The following is a 9,475-nucleotide window of genomic DNA, read 5'->3' on the forward strand; positions in this document are numbered from 1 at the left end:
CCAAAGGGAAAAAGAAAAGTGAAATTGCCGAGCAGCATGACGTGAGTGCATCGACACACTATTGTCCCACCTCCCAACCTTCAAGGCGGTCCTCAGCCCCAGGGAGGAGGAGCATGGTCAGACCCAGGCGGAAGATGGGGCCACTTGTTCTTGCAAAGGCAGGAGAACAGAATGTCTAATTCATTAACTCAAAGGAATCAAAGTTGTTTTGAGGTGAGGTGGCAGAGTTATATGGAGAGGAAGTGAACTTTGTATTTGCCCCTTCCCCTTGCTGAGATGGCGTGAAAAGGGACAGGGAAAGCCAAAGATTTCTGTTCTTCCCTCAGGCCCAGGGGCCGGTGGGCACAGTAGTGAGCCTGGACTGGACGAGGAAGGCCCAGTGTTCAGACACGGGACCAGGGAGGACTCAAATGCTCAGTGGTATAAAGTGGGGTAAATGTCCTCAGCATTCCTAGCAATCAGCCAGAGTTAAGAGAACTCTCCACACGCTGGGACCAGAGGCTGAATGGAGCATGGTTGACAACAATGGCTGACATCTTAGATATAAGGTTTAAGGTACTCTGAGTGTGGGCCTGCTTTGTAGCAACAGCCAGGAGTGATGAGGAGAAACCAGAGTCTAAAGCCGTCACTAGAATCCTGAGAGAGCAGAAGCTTTTTTTTTAAGATCGAAATGGAGGGTGGAGCTGAAATGATCTAGAAATGACAGACAACCTCAAGGACCACCCCATTCCTCCCATTAAACAGCAGGCTCGCCCAGCGGGGGAGGTCTCTGGATGGATGCCATCAGTCACGTTTTCCTTAGTTATCCAGCCTCCTGCCCCCTATTCTAAAGACCCTTATTTCTTTGGGTGGACCACTTATATACTTTGTGTGCAAGAGTGGAGGGACCGTTGACCCAGACGCTGGCCTTGAACAAGCCTGGCTAGCCAGACCCTCTTTGAGTCGCTGGATTCTGAGTGAAGTTTGTTAAGGAGTTAAAAAAAAATAGTTGGGGAATATTCATTTACAGGTAGCACTAGTCTCTGTCATTCCCCAGGAATATGATATTACTTTTTTTTTTGAGATTTAATAGTTTGATTATCAACATATTTTAGAAAGATAAAGCATGCCCCAAGAAGGCACATGGTCCCAGTGATGAGAGTTGCAACAGAGGGCTGTAATAACAACCACCACCACAACAAGAGTGCAAAAAGAAAGGCCCAGAGGTGGGAATGCCTGCATTATATTTGGGTTGTGATGGGTCATTCCAAAGGCATTCCTAGGTGATTGAAAAGTAGGGTCATTTTGATTGACACCTGGCTGCTATATAACTCTTTGCTTAGTGCACACATGCTTACCCAGAATACAATCTGTTATAATTAGATTCATGAACTTCCAGGCATAAACATAGTAGTATAACCACCTTCAGTGCAGGCATCTACAGCCGAATTAGGCCAGCTAAGATTACGACCCTCCTGTCTATTGTCTCTGGGGATGCAGGAGGGATTCTCTAACTACCAGTAGGGTGTTCTTTAGGAGGTCTCTAGGCTGGGTCCCTATTCCTTTGTTTCCCCTGTAGTTCATGTTTGACTAGCTATCTAACATTTCTCCCTCAAGTATTAGGGACTCAAATCTTTTAGATTTGGGGGCAATGACCACTCTGGCTACTTCAGGCTGAGAAGGAATGAAGCTGGAAGATTGGGTCCCTTATACTTGCTTTCTGTCGACAGGGGACAACAGCTGTTGATGCCCATCTAGGGGACCACAGTATGGTATAGGATCTGTTGACTGGAGTGGGTGATAGTTTCCTTGAAGGACTATTTATAGACGAATTGCCTGGACCCTGGAAGAAACAAAATGAACAAGGTGGTTTAGAAGTGGTGGTCCACAAATAGACAGGGGTTGGAGTTACCCACTCCTGGTTCTGAGTAGAAAGGCAGAGCCAGCAGGGCTGAGAAAACTTAAGGAGTGAGACAGTTCGGTTGGCTAACTGATAACGAGTAGGTGGAATAGGAATAACCACAGCAAAAATTTAACAGAGTTGAGGAGAAAGCCAAAAGAATTATAAAACTCATCTCGACTTGTCAGGTCTTTTTGAAGAGAACCTTCAGGTCTTCTATTGGTTTGCAGGTGTAAGTAGAGTCCTCTGTAGGGAGTTCTGGAATCTTAAAAGAGTCTTGGGTCATAGAGTCAGTGTGGTAAGAGAAAAGGAGATTATGTATTTACTGTAAAATGGATTCCACCTCAGGTTGTAATTCTTGTAAACCATGAGCTAATGCTTGACCAAAAATGTGGGGACTGGCCGGGAATCCCTGAAGAAGTACTGCCCAAGTCCATTGCTGGTGGACTCTGTGAAGGGAGTCCTATACAAAGGTAAATAGAAATTGTGAGTGTGGACCAAGAACTATGGAAAGAAATGCAAAATTGGCTTACTGGTGACTCCCAAAATAGTGCAGGTTTGAGAGGAGAAGGGTCCAAAGAAGGAAGGACAAAGCAGGTGGCCAAAAAGGAAACTATCCTACCTGCTACATCCATTGGTATCCTTGGCTTCAGTCCAGTGATGTAGACAAATAAAGATATTCTGCTATCTGGAGTGGGCATCTTCAGTCACATGCAGCTATTTGGAAGCCTATGGCTGGCTCTGACCCAGGGGTCCTTCAATTCTTGAGACAGAGGGCACCTCGACAACCCAACTGCTGACCTTTATAGCAAGCAGATTTGGGAGACTTGTCCTTGTTGGGACACTCTTTGGCCTAGTGCCCAGGTTGGTGGCAGATGATGTACTTCGATTAGTTTTTGCCCTTGGGAACTGGGTACCCATGGACCCGGGCTGTGACTGGCCTTGAAAAGCCACTAGTATTTGGGCAATCCTAGCTTCTGTCCTTTTCCTCTCATGAGCCTGGCCTCTAACGCTTGGTCCAATAAGGTCTGTAGTGTGGATCTCTTATGTAGGAAAGGCAATTGAAATGGTAGACAGCAAGAATATTTAGGGAGAGAGCAGAGTGGCTGTAAGGTAATAGTGATGTAGGACAAGGTAAATTCTCAGGGTAGGGGGAATTCAGGCTTTGCACTGAGAGAAGGGGGTTTTTGGTGAAGTATGAGAAATAATTCAAAGGTACAAGTGAGTCTAAGAAAGACTCAGAGAGACAGAGACAATTGAGATATGGGGACATTGTAAAGTCTCTGAGAAGGACTGAAAGAAAAATAGTGAGAGCCCCAGAATGTTTGGGGAAATTAGTTTATACACTTATCTATTTTCTGGTTACAGGAGTAGATCATAGTTTCTGATTTTTTGGAGGAATCAATGGAGACTCATAAGATATTGGTTTAATTCGAGACAAATGTAGTCAGCTGTTGATTTAAAACACAGAGGATTATTTTAATGAAGCACAGAATTCTTGTTTTTCTATTCAGAAAACTTTTTCATAGTATCAGTAGTAGTCTGTAGTATTAGGAAACATTGTCTTATTCAGCAGAGAGAAAAAAACATAACTCTAATTTTGTATAGTTTACTGTTGATACTCAACTTTTTTAATGTCTAATGGCAGTTAAAATGTAAGCAAAAACAGTAATGTCAGAAACATGGTGTAGTGAGAGATGTCCCCAGACCTCTCCCCTTGAAACAACAATAAGCTGAACATCAAAAACACAACAAAAAATACCCAACCTGCACACCAGCACGTCTGAGCCAGGGATCTGTGCATAAGAGCTACCACAGGTCAGAACCGTGTGAGTCGGGTGGTGGACTGGAAGAAATAAAGAAGCTTCCTCTCACAGCTGGAGCTCCCTGCAGGAGGAGGGGGAGGAGAGAAGGTGCAGCAGGTTCCCTAGACAACCCTGCCTGAGAGAGCTGTGAGCTCCATACAGTGGCAGTGCCCAGGGATCAGGGCAGAAAGCAGAGAAATGGGGACAGCAGAGAAGCAGCAGTTGGTTATTACCAGCTAAGGTTGGAAAACATAAGGCTGAGCCACAGACTCCATCCCTCAACCCAGAGGGTCCCTCTCTCCATATCCTCCAAGACTGAACACCACGGAGCTCCAGGAGAATCTGAGGAAATGCTACTGAAACTATCACTAACACTGACAGGTACTGAGACTGAGTGTAGCGAGCATGATTGAATATTTATAAGAAAAAAAAAAGGCATTATTAAGACTTTTTATAAAGCAGGGATCCAAGAGGCTAGGATATCACCTCCTGGAAACCAAAAGAAAAATGCCATCTTAGCAACAGGCTAAAGAGAAACCTTTATATAATAAATCTTCTTTCTAGAGAAAGAAGAACACACTTCCATTAATGCCCAGGTGGAGAAATAGTTCATTCAACACAGTAAACAAGCAAGGTGACAAGGCAGTTCAGAAAGAAAGAGAAAAATCTCCAGAAAATAAGCTTAAAGACATGGAAATATGCGACTTAAATGACAGAGAATTCAGGATGGTACTTTTGAAAAAACTCAATGAGAGCAAAATAATTCATATCAACAATTCTAGGAATCAAAAAAAAAAACAGCTAGATCAGCAGAATGAGTTCTTTAGCAAGGAGACTGAAACTCTCAAAAAGAACCAAATAGAACTTCTGGAGATAAAGAACACAATGAAGGACATGAAAAATGAAATAGAGTTGACCAAATGGAGGAAAGGATCAGTGATATCAAAGAAAGAAATCTAGAAATAATCAGAAGGAAGAAGTGAGAAACCAAAGAATGAAAAATAATTGAAGAGAAATACAAGAACTAGCTGATACCATCAGGAAAGGAAACAGGAATAATGGGCATTCTCAAAGGAAAGGAAAAGGAGCAGGGATTAGAAAGCATTTTCAGACAAATAATTGTTAAAAATTTTTCAAATCGAAGGAATGAGCTGGAGTTCGGAATTCAAGAAGTCAACAGAACACCCAATTATCTCAACCCAAAAAGGCCTTCTCCAAGACACATTCTATTAAAATCATCAAAAGTCAATGGCAAAGAAAGAATTCTCAGGGCAGCCAGGGAAAAGAAGACAATAACCTACAAAGCAAAACCCATTAGATTATCGTTGGACTTTTCAGCATAAACCTTACAAGCCATAAAGGAGTGGAATCAAATATTCAAACTATTAAATAAAAGGAACTACCAGCCAAGAATAATATATTCAGCAAAGCTCTCTTTTAGATATGAAGGAGAAATAAAGATCTTTCCAGACATACAAAAATTGAGGGAATTCTCCACTACAAGGCCTGAATTACAGGAAATACTGAAAGGGGTCGACTCACCTAAAACAAACTGACAAAAAAATACATAACTAGGAGTAAGGTGAATAGCAGGCAGATAGAAGCAGAGGAGTACAACCTTTATTAAGAACAAGGCATTATAAGCTTAAACAATAAGAAGAAATTTGCTATTACAAGATAGTAATGAACGTTCAGCACACATAGGGACAAGTTGAGACAACAATAAGAGAAAAGGGGAGGATTCAAAGATCCAGATTTACAAAGGGGAATGGAGATAAGGCATGCGCAGAAGAAAATGACTACTACATATTTGTGATGGTAACCAAGTGCCAAGGATTCCGAACTGAATCAAACAAGAATGACCAGAGGGTAACCCACAAAACCCAATGCTCCCCCACAAAAAAAGACACACAAGGACAAGGAAGCAATGAAAACACCGAGCTACCAGAAAGCGAAAGTTAAAGTGGCTATAAGAAGACCTCATATTTCAATAATCATCCTAAATGTAAATGGAATGAGATCACCAATAAAAAGGCACAGACTTGCAGCTTGGATCAGAAGACAAACCCAACCATATGCAGCCTCCAGGACACACATCTCAGTTCCAAAGACAGATATAGGCTCAGAGAGAAAGGGTGGACGATGACATTTCAAGCAAATGGCATTCAGAGAAAAGTGGGAGTAGAGGTACTAATATTGGACAAAATAGACTTCAAATAAAAAAGGTAAAGAAAGATCCTGAGGGATATTTCATAATGATAAAGGGAATCATGCACCAAGGAGACATAACAATTATTAATAGCTATGCTCCCAATCAAGGAGCCCCGAAATATATAAAGCAATTACTAACAGAACTAAATAGAGAAATAGACCAAAACACTATCATAGTAGGGTACCTAAATACTCCACTGTTGGATATGGACAGATCATCCAAACAGAAATTCAGTAAGGAAATAACATCCTTCAATGACACATTAGACCAACTGGACATAATTGACATTTACAGAGCCTTTCATCTCAAAAAAGCTGCATATACATTCTTCTCTAGTGCACATGGAACATTTTCAAAGATTGACCACACATCGGGGCACAGAGATAGCCTCAACAAATATAAGAGGGTTGAAATCATACCAACTATATTCTCTGATCACAATGCTTTGAAACTAGAGATCAACTGTAAAAAGAAGGCAGAAAGAACCGCAATAACATGGAAATTAAACAACATGCTACTAAAGAATAACTGGGTCAGAGAAGAAATAAAAAGAGAGATCAAGAGATACATAGAAATGAATGATAATGATAGTACAACATATCAAAACTTTTGGGACACGGCAAAAGTGGTCATAAGAGGAAAGTTCGTATCATTATAGGCCTATCTCAAAAAACAAGAACAAGCCCAAATAAACAAACTAATACTTCATCTTAAAAAACTAGAAAAAGGAAGAACAAATGAAGCCTAAAGTCAGCAAAAGGAAAGAAATCATCAAAATTAGAACTGAATTAAATGAAATTGAAAACAAAACAAAATAGGAAAACATGCAAGAAAGAGCTGGTTCTTTGAGAAGGTTAATAACATTGACAATCCCCTGGCTAGACTCACTAAAGAAAAAAGAGAAAGGACATAAATAAACAAAATCAGGAATGAAAGAGGAGAAATTATGACAGACACTGCAGAAATACAAAGGATCATACAAGAATACTATGAAAAAGTATATAACACCAAATTTAATAACCTGGAAGAAATGAACAAGTACTTACAAAGATACAACCTTCCTAGAATGAATCAGAAAGAACTGGAAAATCTAAATAGAGCAATCAGCAGTATGGAAATTGAAACAATCATCAAAAACTACCAAAAAGTAAAAGTCCAGGACCAGATGGCTTCACTAGTGAATTCTACTAAACATTCAAAGAAGATTTAATATGTATTCTCCTCAAACTCTTCTAAAAAATCGAAGAAGAGGCAATATTTCCTAACTCACTTTATGTGGCCAATATTACCCTGATATCAAAACCTGGTAAAGATAACACAAAAAAAGAAAACTACCGACTGATATCTCTCATGAACACAGATGCAAAAATCCTAAATAAGATACTAGGGAACCGAATACAGCAACATATTAAAAAGATTATACACCATGATCAGGTGGGCTTCATCCAAGAGGCACAGGGATGGTTCAACATATGCAAATCGATTAATTTGATACACCACATAAACAAATTTTTAAAAAAGAATCATATGATCATATCAATAGATGCAGAAAAAGCCTTTGAGAAGATATAGGATCCATTTGTGATCAAAACTCTTAACCGAATCAGTATAGAAGGAAAGTATCTTAACATAGTAAAGTCCATGTATGACAAATCCTCAGCCAACACTATACCTAACGGTGAAAAACTAAAAGCCTTTAGTTTACTGGCCTTGAGCCTCTTTCCTTTTTTCTTTTAGAGGAATACACAACTAGAATGGCTACTGACCACATTTTTTGCTTGGGTAAAGTGGAATCTAGTATTTTCTAAGGTTGCTTGCTATTCATTCCTGTAGTTCTTGATCTAAGAGGGCACCTAAGCAACTATTTGTGCTACGTCTTACATATTATAGATGAAGAAGCAGGGAAAAAAATGTCAGCAAAGAAGCAACTGCCCGTGACAGTTTTACTGAGGCTGAGGAGAGGCGAGGGTAGGGTGCGGCTTGTGTTTTAAAAGTGCCCTTTTTCTCTAGGTTCCTCGGTCTGAGGCAGCAATGGCGGTGTTACATTTCTGCCTATCTGTAAGACCTAAAAAGTTCCCGAAAGTTAGAAAAATATCATATGCCCTTTAATTGCAAGTGATAAGTAAAAGTAAGGAATCTTACGTTGGCAAACTTAGGCGGTGATTCGGAGAAAATAAAACGAGTGCACGATAGAGTGAAAAAACTTAGAGTCAAAAGAGTGTCTTCAGAGAAAGCTTGGATCTAGAGTAGGAGATTTTCCTGTGCCAAAAGATGCCATGGTGATGGCTGCCTGTCTGAAGACAGAGGAGATGCGGGGAGGGAGAGAAGAAATGACTCTCCGGCTTGGGAGACTATGCAGTGCGGCTTTCTGGCACGAGATAGCCGTCCACTTCCAGCTTGGGAAGGGCACTTTTGGGGTCCTCGGCTTGGAGGGCCATCCACTTCTCGGGCTTGGGAGAAGAGACCTAAAGGTCCTACTGCACAGTGTGGATCTTAGCGTGAGAGAGTCCTTTCTAGCTAGGGAAACGCCGAAAGGAGCTTAGGACCACTGGGGAAGGAATTAGGGAGGGGAGGCAGTTGTGAGAAAAGGGATGCCCACATCTCCTTAAGAGGAGAGATTGGGAGGAGAGATGAAGAAGCCTCCAGCCCAGAGAGGACAGGCCTGGGGCTGCACCAGGAAAAACTGTTCTGTTTGGAGAGATGGGATTGGAGTTCTGGTTAACACACAACACCTCTAGATCCTAACTTAGGCAGGAAGTTTTGGCGTGAAAAGTTCTCTCTAAAATCGATATTGTTATTGACTTACTATTTTCACCAAGGGAAACTTCAGTTTCAGGGCCCTCCACTGGGCTTTTTTTAAAAGAGCTATTGTTATTGCAGAGATTATTTTATAGGTGAAAGAACCAGCTCATCCAACTGCTATGAGTGTCCTGATTCTACCTTCAGGAACTGGGGAAATGACTGTCCGGTGGCTCTGTGAGTAGAGTGGACCCATTGCAAGGCGGGCATTACGGGGCCTCCATACATTCAACTCTACCAGGGACCATGATGGTGCTATGGATCCCTACAGAGGCATCAACTCAGATGCTGTATTAAAAAACCTTTGAAAGATCTGTGTATTTTCCTTTCTCTGACATATGGTTACTTAAATTCCTGTCCACTGATCCCATGGTTGAAGAACTGGAGAAATATCTACATGTACGTGTGCAGAGTCCTTTCCTATCATCTACGTGCCCTCATGTCCATCAGCTGGTTCTTGGTCAAAGAATTGGCTCAGGTCTGGAAACTAGGCAAGAGATCTTGACTTTTTAATGGGATAGCTGAATTCAGACATCTGCTCATATCTTTATAATCATTTTTGATGATATACATGAAGTAATATCCTTGCTGGCCACCCATTTGTCTTGCCTGTAAGAACACCTGTCTGATCAATTATTTCCATAGACTTCTATGGGCCAGGCCCCATGCTGTCATTCTGAGCTTGCTGCCCATTAGAGAAACTACTTCTGACAGTTAATGCTGCCACTTGCTTCTGTTATTCTGGAATCCTATCATCCCATTTGCTACAAGGACCCAGTT

The sequence above is a fragment of the Pteropus alecto genome, unplaced genomic scaffold, assembly GCF_000325575.1.
Source record: "Pteropus alecto unplaced genomic scaffold, ASM32557v1 scaffold110, whole genome shotgun sequence".
Classification (NCBI taxonomy): domain Eukaryota; kingdom Metazoa; phylum Chordata; class Mammalia; order Chiroptera; family Pteropodidae; genus Pteropus; species Pteropus alecto.